This window comes from Agelaius tricolor, unplaced genomic scaffold (genome assembly GCF_023055355.1).
Source record: "Agelaius tricolor isolate 1412-34295 unplaced genomic scaffold, bAgeTri1.0.p SCAF_29, whole genome shotgun sequence".
NCBI lineage: Eukaryota > Metazoa > Chordata > Aves > Passeriformes > Icteridae > Agelaius > Agelaius tricolor.
The window spans coordinates 8,800,927-8,820,076 of NW_027269289.1; the positions used below are offsets into that span (position 1 = coordinate 8,800,927).

The 19,150-nt window shown below is 50.4% G+C and overlaps 1 long non-coding RNA gene across 7 annotated transcripts; it reads left to right on the forward strand.

Annotated features, from left to right (window-relative positions):
• The first annotated feature begins 11,231 nt into the window (after window positions 1–11,231).
• Window positions 11,232–18,426, forward strand: LOC139600947 (uncharacterized). 7 transcript variants are annotated; one of them, XR_011682729.1, is made up of 13 exons: window positions 11,232–11,392; window positions 11,469–12,680; window positions 12,768–13,099; window positions 13,177–14,268; window positions 14,347–14,374; window positions 14,462–14,629; window positions 14,713–14,793; window positions 14,871–15,961; window positions 16,038–16,079; window positions 16,175–16,218; window positions 16,332–16,375; window positions 16,457–16,497; window positions 16,579–18,426. It is a non-coding gene; the product is annotated as an uncharacterized lncRNA (long non-coding RNA). The 7 variants fall into 7 exon arrangements; XR_011682728.1 differs by having other exon boundaries at window positions 13,177–14,246; XR_011682732.1 differs by having other exon boundaries at window positions 12,768–12,935; window positions 13,019–13,099; window positions 13,177–14,629.
• Window positions 18,427–19,150: the final 724 nt, after the last annotated feature.

Sequence of the window (19,150 nt, forward strand, 5' to 3'; positions counted from 1 at the left end):
AGAGTCAGCAATCTCTGCTTTGATTTTATCTTTTAGTGCTAGCCCCCTCCCGCTCTTTTCACGGCCTTGCTGTCAATGCCATGCTGCCACTTTGCTGCAGGGCCGGAGCAGGGGAGAGCAGCCACGGGCATGGGGACCCTGGGGGCAGCCTTGGGTCCCTTTTGCCCTCTCTCTCTCTTCTTCTCTCTCTTTCTCTTTCCTTCTCTCTCTCGGCCCACTTACCGGGGCCGACGCTGCCATCCTCGACTCGGGACCCCAGCAGCCTGGGAGCCCCCCGGCAGTTCCCCCATGGAGCCAGCGCGCTCCTGCCCGGCAAACCCGTGTGTCCTCTGCTGCCAGCACCGCCGCTGGGTCACCTCCATGGATCGGTGCCTGCCGCAGCTCCCGAGACCCCGCCGCTCATAGGGAGCGGTCAGACACCTCCCAACCTTGACAACCCCAAATCTGGCGTCCCCAGCTGCTCCTGACATTCCTTTCCTTTCTCTAGTCAACTTACCCTCTTTTCTCGTCAAGGAGAGCCCGTTCTGCTAAACCCTTTCTGGACCTCAGTTCGGCATTGAATAACCTCCTAACAACCGTGTGTTAAGACACTTCCCTGCCTTTCATGCAAAAAACCCGCATTCACACTTCTGCTCTCTTCTAGCACCAAGATGTCATCACTTCACATTCTAACATCTCAGAGTTTGCTAACCACCTCCCTACTTCAACTTCTCTCTTTCTTCTCTTCTTACCTGTTTTTTCTTTTTTTTTTTTTTTTTTTTTTTTTTTTTTTTTTTTTTTAATTCAACAGACCTCAGATGGTACGAGGTGAACCTAACTAAATTACTTCCAAAAGTAGGCTTACAACTTTATTTTACTAGGATTGCAGTAGCTGTTAAATACCTACTGGCTAGCTGTGGCTTACTGAGTCTAACATCTTTGATATATAAGCTACTAGATATTTTTTTACTCTTCCTTACTCTTGAATTAAAATTTTATGAGCTACTCCATTTTCTGTATTTATGTATAAAGGATAAAGGATTTTTCTAACAAAGGTAAGCTTAAAGCTGGTACTTAGGCTAGTTTTAACTTAACTCTTTCAATTTAACAATATCTTCTTTGGTCTGTTTTACAGCATCTCCTTCTGTCAATTTTTTTCATATGCGAATTTTTCTACTTGTGCGTACCCCTCAATCTATAATCTATAATATTTCAATAATCTAGGTAATTTTCTGATCTCTCTCTTTGAAGAGGGAGGGAGAAGGAATAAAATTCTTGCAATTTTCTCATGGTTGGTTTTCTAGCTACTTTTATTTATTAAGTGTCTAAGATATTTTACCACCGGGTAGTGAGTCTGAGTTCTTTTATTAACCTCCCTTTAATCTTGTACTAGTCTATAACTCCCATCAGACTTTACTGGGGGAAAATGGATATTATGAGGAGACATACAAGGTTCTAATGCCCCATCCTTTATTAGTCCTTCTATTACCGGCTTCAAACCTTCCCGTCCTTCTAAAGATATAGGATACTGACGTACACGTACGGGACAATCTTCTCTCTCAATTGTAACCCTTATGGGGTCGATATTTAATCTTCCCCTATTTCCTTCCCCACCTCAAACTTCTTTGTTGATTTTTTTTTCCTTCATCCTCTTGGCCTAATTTTAAAACTCTAGCTGTCGTTTTCCCATTTTCTGATATTACTCCTATTCTTAATTGCACTTGTAAGACTCTTCCCAATAAATTGCTACCTGCCCCTGGGACCAATAAGACATCTCCCATCCAAATTCTAGTTTCTTCCCTCAATTACTACATCTTTAATGACCAGAAATGTAAAACTTTCTCTTTTTGCCCCTGTTACTTTCACTATGTGTTTGCTCACACTATAACTTTTTGGAATGTTTAACAGGCAGGTTCTCTCTGCCCCTGTGTCTATTACAAATTCCAATTCTTCTTCTTGGGGACCCACTTTTAAAGTTATCACAGGCTCCAGATGGTATTTGTCCCCCCCAGAAAATTAGAGCTTATGACCTCCCTATTCCTCCTCTGTGCCCATCTCTTTAAAGATTTTCAGATCTTCCGCTTACTTAGGACCATTTTCCTATTTCTCTTAAGTTTGTTTATCTATTTAGCTGACGTTTCTTCTTTCCCCTCTAAAAACTGTCCCTTAAAAACTTTTTTTTCCCCTGCATTTCACCTTTGATATGCTGTCTCATTTATTCCTTTGATTATGTAATTACAATAATTATTCATGTGTTTACTCCCCTCCTCGTTATTTTTACCCCGCTCAGGAGGTACAGTTGGCATTTTGTCTTCTCTGGGGGTCCCCACAGATGATCTTTTTTCCTAAGCTTTTATTTCAGCTGCTCTGATTAATTGCCTTTCTTCCTGAGAAAAATATTATTGTCATTACAGACCTCATCTCTTCTCAAATATAAATGTTTGGACAAAAATTGGTCTAATTGTTCAGCTATGCCTATGGGATCCTCCAAATATCCCTTTTATTTATTTCTTAAAATTTCAGACCTCACACGAAGTCAAAGGAGCATTTACAAACCCTGGTCCGCCCCCTCCTATGGGAACCTCTTTTAATGGAAATAGACCAATCCCTTTATCCCATTCTTTTTGGATTTTTATCTTCTATAGTTTTTCTCCCGTATTTTTAGGAAGAATCAGGAGACGGCTTTCTTTTGCCTGAACTTTTAGTGTTTCGATAAGGTGATTCCTTTAGATCTAGAGTTCCGCTGAGCAGCCGGAGCTGTGGTTACCAAGGGAACGGAGCTCAGGGCGGGACGTGGGAACTCGGCACAGCTCAGCGTCTGGTTGCTCCAAAGACGGGGTCTGCAGGGGGAATCACCCGAGGGGATCGGCACAGCTCCGGGTCTGGGTGCTCCAAAGGCGGAGTCTGCAGGGGGAATCGCCCGAGGGGCTCGGCACAGCTCCGGGTCTGGGTGCTCCAAAGGCGGAGTCTGCAGGGGGAATCGCCCGAGGGGCTCGGCACAGCTCCGGGTCTGGGTGCTCCAAAGGCGGGGTCTGCAGCCGGAATCGCCCGAGGGGATCGGCACAGCTCAGGGTCTCGGTCCTCCAAAGGCGGGGTCTGCAGCCGGGATCGCCCAGGGGCTGTTCCGGTGCACACCGAGCTGCACCGTGGATCGGCCCCACGTGGCTCACGGCGGCTGATCCGGCAGAGACGAAGCCGGCGACTGACCCCGGCTGCAGCGGCGGGAGCCGAGCAGAGTCAGGGCAGCCGGGGATGGGACAGACGGGACCCCCCCTCGGTGCGGTCAGCGCGGTACCCACGGTGCACGCGGCAGGACGGACCCCCCGCCCCTTCCGCCGGCACGGCCAGCGGAGCGGCCGCGGGCCAGGCGGCCGGGACCGGGCCAGACGGACCGGAACAGACGGACCGGAACAGACGGACTGTGCCGGAGCCGGCACAGGGGCTGGGGCAGCCGCGAACGAGTGGGGAAACAAACGGGAATGGATGAGGTAATATTTCTATAAGCAAGATTGAAATGAAAGCGAGCTTTGAGATCCCTCAGTTACTGAACAACAGGAAAACAATGGTGTGGCCAGCTGAAGGTAATCCCCTGTGATGGAACAACACCCTCTGCCTGCAGACAGCTCCAAGGGGCTGAGCAGACCCTACCAGCTTGGCAGAAGGGGTCCAAAGAGGAGCTTTTAGGGTTTAAAATGTAACACAGTATGGTAATGTAGTGATTCTTATAGGCCATATGGAAATGCTATAGGATTTGTGTATTGTACTAGATTGGTTAGTGAGAAGTAGAATATTCAACACAGAAGATGATTTATTGTATTGTAATGGGAACTTCACTCTCTTGACCATTTACTCGCTTACCCCTATTTACTCTCTTATGCTTTTGCTCTCTTACCTTTTTATGCTCTTACCCTCTCATCCTCTCAACCCCTCTCTTCTCTCAGGCATGCTCTGAGCTGTGGCTGGCAATAAACCTTTGCAATAAACCCCAAGTTTCAAAAGGCCCCTGCCCCCAGGCCCTTTGCAATAAACCCCAAGTTTCAAAAGGCCCCTGCCCCCAGGCCCTTTGCAATAAACCCCAAGTTCCAAAAGGCCCCTGCCCCCGGGCCCTTTGCAATAAACCCCAAGTTCCACGACCTGGCTTCAGAGATCTCTCGTCTCTGTCCGTCCTGACCGTGCTACCCCCCGATGCTCCTACAGCTAGAAACTCACTCACTAGCAAGGAAAAATCCTTCCAAAGCATTTTTTTCTATTTTTATCCTCTGAGTGTCCAACTTATTTTGCTAAATTTCTACAGATTGGAGTTCAAATTACCATTTCTGACCAGTGCAGAGACAAATGATGAAACATTCCTGAGTTATTCTTACTCTTCAACTAATGGAAGTAGCCAGCACTCAATTTGCATGATCTAACCAAAGTAGACATTTCACAGAAAAGCACTTTCTATAGCAATATTGAAAAACTATAGATTGAGGTAAAACCATCAAGTTTCTGCCCTCACTGCTGCAAAGTCACATGTTTGAAGAGCATCCCACTGAATTTTCTAACGATGTGTAAATGTGTCATCTGGACCACAGGAGATAAAGCAGGGTTAAAACACTGAGCAAAACTCAAGTTAACAAACACAAGGTTCATCAACCTTGCAATAGAAGCTTGCAGAAACCTTTCAAGGCTCATCCAATAAAGCCCCGTGGCACTTTGTTCTTCCCCCTCCTCCCAAATCTCCATCCGTGTGAGCCAGCATCAGCAGGAAATTTTGCACGGAAGCTTACCAGATAAAATAGCTATATCATCTGCCATTAGTTTTAGAGAGTTCTTCACAAATAGATTAAAAATTACCTATTATTTTTTAGCTGTGTCCTAAGTTAGGGATGGGCCAAGTCCTGTGTCTTTGTCTCACAGAAAGGTGGTTCACATGTCCTTTAATATCATATGTGCAAATATTTCCAATCTGCATTCTGCCTTATCAGAAGGCTAATTAATTATTATAGTATATTACATTACATCTAAACCGATTCTGCCAAGTACTCAACCCTGCACACACCACACACTACTCGTTACTGTCACCCAAAGGTCCCGGGCAGGGTGCAGGCCCACGGACACAGATGCCATCCCTTTTCCACGGGAAACAAAACTCATCACCCCAGTTTCCTTACATCAGTTTGCCAAAGACGTTCACCGCTCCCAGGTCACTCAGAGTTCTTGTTGCCTGCAAACTCGGTCTTGGAGTTACGGAATTACGCCTCCTCCTAACACTCACCTCCCCACCTCAGCCCCCTGCTGCTGCGTCCCCTTCTCCGCCCCTAACCCTACTTCATTTTCCAGCCCGCCCTTGCTCCATCCCTCACACTCCACCCTTAACCCGTCCCACCACACTTCCCGCTCCATCCGTTACTTCACCCACCGCCCACCCGTGAGTCCCCTGCAGCAGCACGCAGGAGCCCGAACCCTCGGAGGACGGCGCAGCTCTCGCAGCAGGACAACACCCAAGCGAGACAGGCAGGGACAACGTGTGTGGGCTGCAGGGTGTCACAGGGGGCTGCGGGCTGAGGGGAGGGGGCTGGAGGGTGACACAGAGGATGGGGGGAGCTGAGAGGCAGAAGGGGGCGTTAGGAGCAACTGGGGGGCTCCAGGGTGGCACAGAGATGCTGAGAGGCTGGGAGTGGGGAACTTGAGGGTGACAAGAAGAGAGTGAAGGGAAGCAGATGCCTTGAGGGGCAAAGTGGGGGCTGCTTGAGGGTGAGAGGTGAACCAGCCCTCACACCACCCCTAACCTTACCCTAAAAACCACCCCTAACCAGGTGGAGAGTGCACGGTGGAGGCCAGGGGGCCAAGGGACAATGTCAGAGGTCTCGGGGTGGCACACAGACATTGCGGGCTGAGGGGCAAGGAGGGGGAGGCTTGACAGACGGAGAGCTCACACCGAGGGTTAGGGGTACAACAAAGACACAGGGTAGCAGGTAGGGTTAGGGTACAGGTGCAGCAGCCCTCAACCCAACCCCAAGGTCACCCTAAAGAGCACCCCTAGGACCCCAGTTTTCCCCAACAGCAGCACAAGGCAGTAACCCCAATGCTGGGACAGCCCCAGAACTCTCCCAGCAGCTGCAGGCAGCAACCCTAATAAAAACGTTGCAATGATGTTTGTGGTCTAGAGAGTGACAGGTAGGAGTTGGGTGCTGAGCAGTTTTTTAGGGTTTTTTTAAGGGTTTTTCTTATGGCTTTAAAAGGATGTTTTAGGGCTTTTTTGGAGGAGTTTTCCAGGAATTTTCCGGAAACGTTTAGAATACTTTTAGGGCTTTTTCAGGGCTTTTAAAAGATTTTGTTAGGGTATTTTAAGGGCTTTCTTAGTACTTTTAAGAATTGTTTGGGGGGGGGATTTGGGTGTTCTTGGGGGTTTTTTAGGACTATTGAGGGTATGTGGAGGACTTTTTAGGGCTAGGGTATTTTTAGGGTTTTTGAGGAAATTTTTAGGTTTTTTAGGGTCTTATCAGGGCATTTTAAGGATTTTTGGGGTATTTTTTGAGCTCTTTTTGGACTATTTAGGGTATATTTAGGAATTTCTAAAGGTTCTTTGGGGATTTTTAGGGGTTTTTTAAAAGTAGGATATTTCCAGTGTATTCTAACAGCATTCTGAGGCTGTTTTTAGGTTTTCATGGAGTTTTTAGGACATTTTGAAGATCAGGAGGTTTTCAGGGAATTTTTAGGTTTTTTTAGGGTCTTTTCATGGCACAACACATGGAAGCTGAGGGGCAGCTTGAGGGGCACTGTGGGGGCTTGAGGGTGACAGAGGCTGGGAGCTGAGGGAGGAACAGGGAGAGGGGACAGCGGGTGATACACAGAGATGCTGAGGGTGGCAGGGGCAGCTGTAGGGTGACACAGAGAAGCTGGGGGCTGAGGGGCAAAGGAGAGGGGTCAAGGGTGACACACAGGAGCTGAGGGCTGGGGGGCAGAGGGACCGGTTGAGAGGTAAAGGGAGAGGGCTTGAGGGCTGGACAGTCCAGTGGAGATCAGGGGTACAGGGTACAGCTGTACCACCCCTCACCCCAGCCCTAACCTCAGCCTAAGCAGCCCCCCTAAAAACAGCCTTTTCCCCCAACAGCAGCACAACACAGCAGCCCTAACAGCGAGACCAGACAGCAACCCTCACACAGCAGCACAATGACAGAACCCTCAGAGGACAACAGACCCACTGCAAAAAGGTAGGGATGACATCTGTGGGCTAGACAGCAAGAGGTAGAGTTCGGAGACTGAGCACGTCTTTGTGAGGTTTCTTTCCAGGACTTTTAAAGGTATTTAGGAGATTTTGGAAGGGACTTTTCTGGGTCTACTTAGGGTATTGTTGGGGCTTTTTCAAAGCCATTTTATGAGTCTTTAGCATATTTGGAAGATTATGGTCAGGGTCAGAGAAAACACCCTCCGAAAAGGCAGAGTTTTAGGACTGCAGCGGAATGCTTTAGCAAGGGGCCAGCGGTGGCACGGCGGGTCGGGTCCCACGCTGCCAGTCCGAAGGCTGTAAGTTTTAGACCCAGCTAAGTTGTTGTGGTTAGGGTTAGATGCTCTCAGCTTTGGTCTGGGAGAACTTCCGCACAGAAAAACTCACCCCCCGCGTCTCCCGACGCCAGTTTGCAGGAGGTGCTCGGCACTGCCAGGGCAGCCCGAGTTCTCGGCGGGGGAGCTTTGCTCCCGGAGAAATCCTGCGCCGGCCCTCTTCCCCATAAAGCCAAACTCACCCCCGCTGCGCGTCGACGTCCGTTCGCAGGAGGCACGTGGCGCTCCAAGGGCGGCGAGAGTTCTCGGCGTCGGCAGCCGCGGTCCGTGAGAAATCGTTCTCTGCGGTTTTGGAGGCCGAATCGCAGTTTCAGCCACGGGCACACAGAGAGGAAAGACGGTTAATTTCCTTAGAAAGGAAAGTCTGGCAGCCCATGGTTTAAGGGGCAGACGAAGGGCTGTGCAGGGGAAGGAACTCCTCACAGGACCTTTCTTCACCTCAAGCCCACTCCAAGGTCTAGCAGCCCCCGTGTGACCAGCTGCTTTCAGAGGGTTACCCAGGCACACCCGCACAGGGAGCTGATAGTCCAGAGGGGCTAACAGGGGCATCCCAAGGGTCCCTCCAGGAACTACGGTCGGAGCATCCAGCACGGACTAGGGAGCAGCCAGACCCACCTCGGCATGGAGCATCACTTTGAGAAAATGCCAAGGGAAGAGCCCTTTTGCCAAGGGGCAGCATCTGAGCAGGCCAGGCAGCATGTGGGGTTCCAGGAGAGGGCTTTCAACTTTCCCCTTTTACTGTGTCAGTCCCTCCCCAGGGCCCCCAGACCCTCCACAGCACTCCCAGACAGGAGAGGAGTTATTAGGAGAAAAAGGGTTTAGAAAAAAGGGAAAAAGCTTCCCTTTCCTTTATTCTTTGTGTTCAAACTGGGAGGAAGTCTGCTTCCCCTGCAATTTTAATGGTCTCAGTTGAAAGAACCCCTGCCTTTTTTATGCTGTTAGGGGTGTTAATTGACAGGGAGTCCTCATTTTCTATTATTTTCCAGTTTAAGTAGAAGGGGAAAATCTTGCCAATGTTTCTTATGGGTTTGAATTAAGGGTAGCCACCCCCTTTTTGTTGTCCTGAGGCCTAAATTGAGGGAGAAGCCCAGCTATCCCTCCATAAGAGTTTGAACTGAGGGAAAAATCCCTCTTTTTTCATCACTGGAGAGATTTAAAGTGATGAAAACCCCTCTTTTCCCAGTATTAAGGAGAATAAATTAAAGGGCAGAAGCTATTTATTTGCTATTGTATTAGTTTCAGTAGAGGTAACTGCCCCATTTCCTCTGTTTAAGGGGTGCACTGGAAGGAAGCTCTGCCTTTTTCAGCATTTTAAGGGTTTAAAACTACATTTCACGGCCCTTCTTTCTGTGCCATAGGACCAAGTATCTCAGAGCAGGGTGAGCCTGGCATACACTTAACCCTTACACTGCCTGGGAAGCTTTTATTTTTCTTATTTTTACTTATAATGTAGATAGGCCTAATTAGAGGTCCCAAGGAGACTTAGACTATTCATATCATAAGCATTCTTTTCCACCCAGCATAGTCATACATGAAGTACTACTTAGTAGCCACTAAGGAATAATTATGTAAGTTAACAGCAAATTGCCCAATTTATCTAGTTATGCTGCCTAAACAGAAACTTTTATTTCTTATCAGTTTCCTGCCCTTTTACTCCAAGTAGTTGTTGCAAAAAAAGAAAGCACTGTTATTTTTCTGAAGAGTTTTCTTCTATAACAAGCCCTTTGCTCCCCTTGACTTCAAGTCAGAGGAGCCAAACAGCAGCAGCTGCTCTGAGGGTTTTTATACCCGGTGGGATCAGCCCCCTCCCTTTTCCCGGGTGCCACGGGAACGAGAGGCGGGCACCATCAGGGGTATATTAACCCCAGCCTTTGCTCAGGGCCTTCATTCCCCCTCTGGGAGGTGCTGGGATAAGAGCTCTCCTCTCATTTCAGTCAAGAAGCTCTTTCAGCTTATTTCAGCTTGTTTTCAGCAGGTGTTTCTGGGTATCTAAAGCAACAGAGGCTTTGAAGATACTGTGAAGAAAACAGCATAGAATACAGGGCATATTTAAGTTCATGATTTTGGGTTTTGTGTTTAGGGGTGGTGAAGCGCATTTGTAATTTCTGGTTTTGTTCTGATTTTGTTTTGTATTTTTTTTTTAGGAGGAGTGCAGCTTCCAGAGGCTCCAGGTTGTGTTAATTACAACACTTTTTTCAGCAGATTCGTTGTGTCACAGGAGGGATCTGCCCAGCGTCCAAGATGATGTTTGAGATTGAGGCTTCAGGTGAGTTGAGGATTGTGACTAGGAGAGGGAGGCTGAGCAGGTATCCAGTTAGGAGTTATTGTTGGGGGGGTGGTTTTGAAGGCAGCAGGGTGAGAAAGGGTGTTTATTTGAGCCCCCCACCCAAGGCCTTTTAGAAGCCGAGCAGAGGCATTCGCACGTCTTACAGCACACAAGGTCATCCACTGCACTCACAGGAATGCCATTTCACTTTGCCTTTCTCTAACCCAGGTGCCACTCACAATAATGGCCATAGCCTTGGAATCAGGATGAAGCAGGAGCCTGAAGGAGCCAGGCACACTCAGGAGAGGGCAAGTAGCCGACTCGCTGGGATTTGGCCCACATAACTCTGTACTCATACTTTGGTTTTGTTTTTCTTTATTGTAGCTGACCGAGAGGCTAACAGGCAATCACGGGGCCCTCCGAGGCAGACTCATTTCAGGTGCAACGTGGACCCTCATCACCGATCATCCAAAAGATAAGTCGGGGCCACGGCCCAGAGATGGGACAATGGGAGAGCAGCGGGTTGGGAGTTCCTGGGACAGATTTAGAAATTAGCAGAGGGAAAAGCAATCTTCTCCAAGGGGCCTCTTAGGACATCTAAAGGGAGAGGCTCTACTTGTGACGGCAGCTTTCAGGCGGGCAGCGCAGAACAGTTCCGGTCCACGTCGTGTTGTCCGGCGTACCGTGTTACCTAGTGTGTCTTTGGGGTCCCTTTTGCCTTTTCCCCTCGAGACCCTCACCACAAGCATGCTGTGTTGTGTTTGTCGTCCCCCTGTTTGTCACGTTCCGTGTCACGGGTGTCCGCGCATATTTGTGCCGGAGCTGCTCTGCCCTGCCCTGCCGCATAGCCTGGTGCAAGAGGACAAGTCCCAGGGACTTGCAGTTTGTGGGGCGTTGCCAGACTCTAGATGATATTCCTAGATAGACAGAAGATGTTTGGAGCTGTGAAGTTATCGCGCAGCCCTTTGACTTTTGTCCTCACTTTCTTTCAGACGCAGAAGGATAAAATCCAGGGTGAAATCCATCCACCCATCCCGAGTGAGGAGGTCCCCCCGAGCAGGTCAGTCACAGTTGGTCTCTGCAGGGGGAGTATCAAGTGTGAATCTGTTACAGCACTGTTCTTTTTCTTTTTAGGAGGTAAAGCTGGATATCAGCAGTCAAGATGAGGTGGGCAAGGTGAGCACTGAGTAGCGTCCAGAAGCAGTTGTTATTGCTCCAGTCTCACTTTCCGGTGCAACTCTGAGCATCCGTTCCTGTTTCTGCGCTTTAGGCAATCCACTCGGAGTACGCAGAGCCCCAGTCACCAACCGGCCGACACACCGGGTGCGCCGCTCTCCCGAGCCCTGCGGAAGTATCACGGGACTCGTCGATGAAGCCTCTGCCTTTTCTGTTTAAAGGTGTCACCAGGGTAGCCTTGGGCACAGGCTGAGGAGTCACGGTGAGTCGGGGAAGTAGGGAGGAGGAGCGAGGGTCCCCTCAGGTTTCAGCAATGCCACATCACCTCGTCTCCTTTTAACCCAGGCTTACCCCGTGACAATGGCATCAGCCTCGGAGCGTGGCCGAAGGGTGCGGCCCCAGGAGCCAGGCATTCTTGGCAAAACGGTGAGTGGCAGAATTGTTGGGTTTGGCCAGTGTGCTGCAGAGATCATGCATTGATATTTGCATTTCTTTCACGTAGCTGACTAAGAAAGAACAGGGAGTTGTTGAACAACAGTGCCAGCAAGAACTTCCCAGATGTTGAAGCTGTCTTATTTTGCACCTGACACGGACCCACATCCCCAGCTGTGCGAGAGATAAGTAGAGGGCTACAACCCAGAGAGGGGATGAAAGCGGGGTGCAGGGTAGGGACCCACCGGGAGGGGTTTTTGAGTCTCCTTTGCAGATGGGGGTGTCCATGAAGCGGCCCCTTAGGCCCCTAAAAGCAAAGCCTGACTTTTGATCACAGTGCTGAGGTGCGCAGGGCAGAGCAGTCCCGGTGTGTATCGTGTCGCTTGTCTTTTGTGTATTATGTGTGTGTGGATATGTCATGTCCTTTACCTTAGGCCTTGGAGGGGCCTGTCAGAAACCCTGGCATCATTGTTAGCATCTGCGATCTCTGCATTCCTCGGCCTGGCAGCCAGGCCATAGAACTTTGGACTCAGGAGCTCAGAGAGGCATCAGACTCTCTTGTCTCTTTAGCAGCATCCGGTCAGGTGTCTTTTCAGGTCTTGTTCTGAGCTGTATGGGCAGCTCTGCCCCGCCAGGATCCATTATGGCGGACTAGGACTCGAAAGAACGTGAGGGCAGGTAGAGGCTTCTGACCGTGGGATTCTCGGGCATCCATCTTTGCAGTTCTTGGAATAAATCATTCAGTTAGCATATTCTTCCTCCAGGTTTTCTGAGCCTCGTCAGCTCACCATCGGTCTCCCCTCGGTCATCTCCTTTTGCATTCTCTCAGTCCTCGCAGCCATTTTCCTTGCCAGGAGATTTCTGTCCGTGTCGTGTCCCCGTTGTTTGTCACGTCCTGTCTGTCCTGTGTCACGGGTGTCTGCACACATATTTGTTCCGGAGCTGCTCTGCCCTGCCGCATAGCCCGGTGCAATAGGAGAAGTCCCGGGGACTTGAAGTTTGTAATGTGGGGTGTAGTTGGACTCTAGACGGGATTTGTAGATGCAGACAAAATATCTGGAGCTCTTAAGTTATCCTACAACAGTTTGACTGTTGTCCTGACTTTTTTTTCAGATTCAGATGGATTAAATGTGTGCCAGAGGGCCCCATCCCGGGTGAGCGCTTTCCCCCGAGCAGGTGAGGCACCATTTGTCTCTGCAGCAGAAGTGTATGTGGTGACTCTGTTACAGCTCTGTTCTTTGTCTTTCTTTTTAGGAAGTAAATCTGGATACCAGCAGTCAAGGTGAGCAGTGGAGAGAAGTAGTTGTTATTGCTCCAGTCTCAGTTTCTGGTGCTGCTCTAAGCTTCCTTTCTCTTTTTTGTGCCTTAGGCAATCCACTCGGAGCCTGCCAAGCCCCCGTCACCAGCCGGCCGATGCGCCGGGTTCCCTGCACGTGTGAGCCCTGTGGATGCATTAGAGGACCTGGTGATGAAACCCTGAACTCTTCTATTTAAAGGTGCCATCCAGGTGGCCTTGGGCAGCCGCCAAGGAGTCGCGGTGAGTCAGGGAAGTAGGGAGGAGGAGCGAGGGTCCCCTCAGGTTTCAGCCATGCCAAATCACCTCATCTCCTCTTAACCCAGGCACCCCCCGTGACGACGGCCTCGGTCTCCGTGCGTGCCCGAAGCGTGCGGCCCGAGCAGCTGAGCGTTCTTAGGAGAACGGTGAGTAGCAGACTTGTGGGGTTTTGGCCGAGGGGCTGCCAAGATCAGGCACTGATGTTTGGTTTTCTTTAATACAGCTGTCTGAGAGACACCAGCCCGGTGCCAGCAGGACCTTCCCGGCTGACGAGGCGGCCTTTCTTCGCACCCGAGACCGGCATCCCCAGCTGTGCGAGAGATAAGTAGAGGGCCACGACCCACAGGGGGGATGAAAGCAGGGGGCTGGTTTGGCAATTACTGGGAGGGGTTTTTGAGTCCCCTTTTGGAGATTGGGGGTGTCCATGAAGCGGCCCCTTAGGCCCCATCAAAGCAAAGCCTGACTTTTGATCACAGTGCTGAGGCGCGCAGGGCAGAGCAGTCCCGGTGTGTATCGTGTCACTTGTCTTTTGTGTATTATGTGTGTGTGGATATGTCATGTCCTTTACCTTAGGCCTTGGAGGGGCCTGTCAGAAACCCTGGCATCATTGTTAGCATCTGCGATCTCTGCATTCCTCGGCCTGGCAGCCAGGCCATAGAACTTTGGACTCAGGAGCTCAGACAGGCATCAGACTCTCTTGTCTCTTTAGAAGCATCCGGTTAGATGTCTTTTCAGGTCTTGTTCTGAGCTGTATGGGCAGCTCTGCCCCGCCAGGATCCATTATGGCGGACTAGGACTCGAAAGAACGTGAGGGCAGGTAGAGGCTTCTGACCGTGGGATTCTCGGGCATCCATCTTTGCAGTTCTTGGAATAAATCATTCAGTTAGCATATTCTTCCTCCAGGTTTTCTGAGCCTCGTCAGCTCACCATCGGTCTCCCCTCGGTCATCTCCTTTTGCATTCTCTCAGTCCTCGCAGCCATTTTCCTTGCCAGGAGATTTCTGTCCGTGTCGTGTCCCCGTTGTTTGTCACGTCCTGTCTGTCCTGTGTCACGGGTGTCTGCACACATATTTGTTCCGGAGCTGCTCTGCCCTGCCGCATAGCCCGGTGCAATAGGAGAAGTCCCGGGGACTTGAAGTTTGTAATGTGGGGTGTAGTTGGACTCTAGACGGGATTTGTAGATGCAGACAAAATATCTGGAGCTCTTAAGTTATCCTACAACAGTTTGACTGTTGTCCTGACTTTTTTTTCAGATTCAGATGGATTAAATGTGTGCCAGAGGGCCCCATCCCGGGTGAGCGCTTTCCCCCGAGCAGGTGAGGCACCATTTGTCTCTGCAGCAGAAGTGTATGTGGTGACTCTGTTACAGCTCTGTTCTTTGTCTTTCTTTTTAGGAAGTAAATCTGGATACCAGCAGTCAAGGTGAGCAGTGGAGAGAAGTAGTTGTTATTGCTCCAGTCTCAGTTTCTGGTGCTGCTCTAAGCTTCCTTTCTCTTTTTTGTGCCTTAGGCAATCCACTCGGAGCCTGCCAAGCCCCCGTCACCAGCCGGCCGATGCGCCGGGTTCCCTGCACGTGTGAGCCCTGTGGATGCATTAGAGGACCTGGTGATGAAACCCTGAACTCTTCTATTTAAAGGTGCCATCCAGGTGGCCTTGGGCAGCCGCCAAGGAGTCGCGGTGAGTCAGGGAAGTAGGGAGGAGGAGCGAGGGTCCCCTCAGGTTTCAGCCATGCCAAATCACCTCATCTCCTCTTAACCCAGGCACCCCCCGTGACGACGGCCTCGGTCTCCGTGCGTGCCCGAAGCGTGCGGCCCGGGCAGCTGAGCATTCTTAGGAGAACGGTGAGTAGCAGACTTGTGGGGTTTTGGCCGAGGGGCTGCCAAGATCGGGCACTGATGTTTGGTTTTCTTTAATACAGCTGTCTGAGAGACACCAGCCCGGTGCCAGCAGGACCTTCCCGGCTGACGAGGCGGCCTTTCTTCGCACCCGAGACCGGCATCCCCAGCTGTGCGAGAGATAAGTAGAGGGCCACGACTCACAGAGGGGATGAAAGCAGGGGGCTGGTTTGGGAATTACTTGGAGGGGTTTTTGAGTCCCCTTTTGGAGATTGGGGGTGTCCGTGAGGCGGCCCCTTAGGCTCCATAAAAGCAAAGCCTGACTTTGGATCACAGTGCTGAGGCGCGCAGGGCAGAGCAGTCCCGGTGTGTATCGTGTCACTTGTCTTTTGTGTATTACGTGTGTGTGGATATGTCATGTCTTTTACCTTAGGCCTTGGAGGGGCCTGTCAGAAACCCTGGCATCATTGTTAGCATCTGCGATCTCTGCATTCCTCGGCCTGGCAGCCAGGCCATAGAACTTTGGACTCAGGAGCTCAGACAGGCATCAGACTCTCTTGTCTCTTTAGAAGCATCCGGTTAGATGTCTTTTCAGGTCTTGTTCTGAGCTGTATGGGCAGCTCTGCCCCGCCAGGATCCATTATGGCGGACTAGGACTGGAAAGAACATGAGGGCAGGCAGATGCTTCTGGCTGTAGGATTCTCAGGCATCCATCTTTGCAGTTCTTGGAATAAATCATTCAGTTTAGCATCTTCTTCCTCCAGGTTTCTCTGAGCCTCGTCAGCTCACCATCGGTCTCCCCTCGGTCATATCATTTGGCATCTTCTCAGTCCTTGCAGTCATCCTTCTTGCCCAGAGATTTCTGTCTGTGTTGTGTGCCTGTTGTTTGTCACGTCCTGTCTGTCCTGTGTCACGGGTGTCTGCACACATTTGTGCCGGAGCTGCTCTGCCCTGCCGCATAGCCCGGTGCAATAGGAGAAGTCCCGGGGAGTTGAAATTTGTAATGTGGGGTGTGGTTGGACTCTAGGTGCAATGTGTAGATGGACACAAGATATCTGGAGCTCTTAAGTTATCCTGCAGCCCTTTGACTTTTGTCCTAACTTTTTTTCAGATGCAGAAGGATAAAATCCAGGGCAGAGCCCCCCATCCCAGTTGAGGGGATTGCCCCGAGCAGGTCAGTCACCATTTGTCTGTGCAGAGGAAGCATAAATGGTGGCCATTACAGCATTGTTCTTTGTTTCTCTTTTTAGGAGGTCAAGGCTGAGAGCAGCAGTCCAGGCTGAGTGGGCAAGGTGAGCATTGTTTATCATACAGAAGCAGTTGTTATTGCTGAGTTCTCAGTTTTGGTGCAGCTCTAAGCATCTCCTCTTGTTTTTTTTTATTTTAGGTGGTCCACTTGCCATCTATCCTGGCCGAGCACGCCCATGTCAGGTGGGTGAGAGCTTAAGGTATCAGTGTGGCATCTTTGTCAGACTTGGGAGGTTGCTTGGGAGGTTGCGTTTTCACAGAATCTCAGCATGCTTTTCCGCTTTGTTTCATTCCAGGTGCTGTCGCTGCCCTAGGCACGCCAAGGAACAGAGGAGGGCAGGTGAGTCAGAGTTTAGGCAGGCTGACTCATAGGTGAGCATTACACAGCAGCATGCTAAGCGTGTACCTTTTCTTTTTGCAGGTATCTTCCAGGCAGCCTCCGGAGTGAAATCAAGATTTGAGGTGAGCCGGGGCAGTGGTGCGGAGGAGTCCTGGGGATTGCTGTTGTTGAGGGCAATAGTCAGGTTTTCTATTTTGTCTTAGGCACCCTGAGGAGGCTCGTAGCCCAAGCTTGGAAACGGCAGCACCGAAGCCCCCACGGACACCATCTCCACGTCCATGTCCGACCGAGGATGGATTTCGTCCACTCCTCTTCCAAAAGCTAAGTGTCGGGGCCAGCGGTCGGGGGAAGGGGAAAAACCTTTAATATCACAGGAGGCAATCAGATGTCAGCTTAGGGGACAGGTCTGTAGCGGGGCGGGCTCTCTGGAAGTAAAGGGAGAGGGTTTCCCCTCAGCCTCGCCAGAGCCTTTGCCGGGCAGGGCAGTTCCGACCCATCTCCACATTTCCGCGTACTTCGCGTCGTCCGCTTCCCTTCGGCCCGACGTCGTCACGGATCTTTCCCCCGAGGAGCTCGCCTTCACGTCCGGAGCTACGGCCACGGTCACCCGGCAGTCGGCTTCCTTCTCTAGGCTCGCCGACCCTCTCGAGCATCCTCTTAACTACTTCGGCACTAACTTCTTTTGACGAGTTCCATTTCATCATCACGTGCCATCGTCATAGGGCTCCCTTTCCTTTGGCATCATCAGCCTCTGGCTCATCTTGCAGTAGCAATCTCAGGTCCCTAAGGGGACAGTGCCAGGCAGTTGTCACTCGTCTCTGTGTTATGTCATCTGTGTCTATGTTACGTCGTCCGTGTCTGTGTTATGTAGTCCGTGTCCATCGTCTTCCGTGTCACAGGCCTTTGTCACGTCTCGACGCTTTATCGGCACTATTCCGTGCCACGTAGGCCGTATTCTACTTCACGTTCCTTTCCGGATATCCCTTATTCCGGCATCTTTGCATTTTTACTCTTTGAGACAGGAATGTCTCACAGGGACAAGATGTTCTCATCCGTCTTCCTTCTCACTTCTGGCGTTGGTAGTGCCTTTTTCTCCATGCCATTCTCTTGGACTTCCTGAGGGAGCGTCTTACACCCTCCTCACGTGACTGCAGGAGTTCTATAGGTTCCATCTTCCCAAGGGGTATAGGGCTCAAGAATTCATCTTCCAGAGAGCTATCTCAAGTCCTGGCTTACATTGCATGTACCCACGTTGGCTTATACTGTATGGACTTATATTGTGTGTACCTATGCTGGCTTATACTGTATGCACTTACACTGTGTGTACCTGTGTTGGCTTATACTGTATGTAGTTATATTGTGCGTGCCTATGCTGGTTTATACTGTATGTACTTGTACTGTATGTACTTACACTGTGTGTACCTGTGTTGGCTTATACTGTATGTACTTATATTGTGTGTGCCTATGCTGGTTTATACCGTATGTACTTACTTACACTGTGTGTACCTGTGTTGGCTTATACTGTATGTACTTATACTGTCTGTACTTACACTGTGTGTAGCTATGTTGGCTTATACTGTATGTACTTACACTGTGTGTACCTGTGCTGGCTTATACTGTATGTACTTATACTTTATGTACCTATGCTGGCTTATACTGTATGTACTTACATTGCGTGTACCTTTGTTGGCTTGTACTGTATGTATTTACACTGTACCAGTTATGCTCGGAGCTGCCCTGTCCTGGCACGTAGTCACAGTTAGGTAGAAAAGTTATAAAAATTTACTGTTCATCTGTCTTTAATGGGGTTTTGGGTAGAAAATTTATCGGTCAGAGCAGGGACAAGTCCTAGCTGTCAGATAGCCACTCATTGACCGCTTTCTGTCGTCTCACAGGTCCCCGAGGCTCCCAATTTCCCCAGAATCTACCGTTTGACATCAAGGAGCGGCAGCCAGGAGAAGCGTCGAAGCGCTCTCTTCAGCGTCTCGAGTAAGTGCCACACCGAGCACGTAAGCGGGAAGAGCGTGAGTGACAGCACGTGTCTGTCTGTGTGTGTGAGTGCATGCTGACTGGATTTAACCTTGTGCGTGTGACTTTTGCTTTTCAGGTTTTTCAACTCATTTTTAAATTTAGAATAAAAAATCCCCAGCCGGGGGGTTTTTTTTTTTTTCCCCCCGGCTGGGTTTTTTTTTCCCGGGTCCCGGTCGGTCGGCGAGGCGACGTTCATCGCCAAAGTTTGGGCGCGGACCGGCCAGGGACCGGGGTTTTCGTCAGGCAGGAGGATTTTTCGGGGCCTCCCGGGAACCACGTTCCCGAGGAGGGGCGGGAGTGCGTGCCGAGGGTTAGCAGAGAGGTTCAGGTGTGAGTCAGCATGGGTGTGTGTGTAAGCTGAAGGCAGTGTGTGTGTGTTGAAGGGTTCTGGGGTTGTAACCTTGTATGAGTTTTGCTTTTCAGGTTTTTCAACTCATTTTTAAATTTAGAATAAAAAATCCCCAGCCGGGGGGGTTTTTTTTTTTCCCCCCGGCTGGGTTTTTTTTTTCCCGGGTCCCGGTCGGTCGGCGAGGCGACGTTCATCGCCAAAGTTTGGGCGCGGACCGGCCAGGGACCGGGGTTTTCGTCAGGCAGGAGGATTTTTCGGGGCCTCCCGGGAACCACGTTCCCGAGGAGGGGCGGGAGTGTGTGCCGAGGGTTAGCAGAGAGGTTCAGGTGTGAGTCAGCATGGGTGTGTGTGTAAGCTGAAGGCAGTGTGTGTGTGTTGAAGGGTTCTGGGGTTGT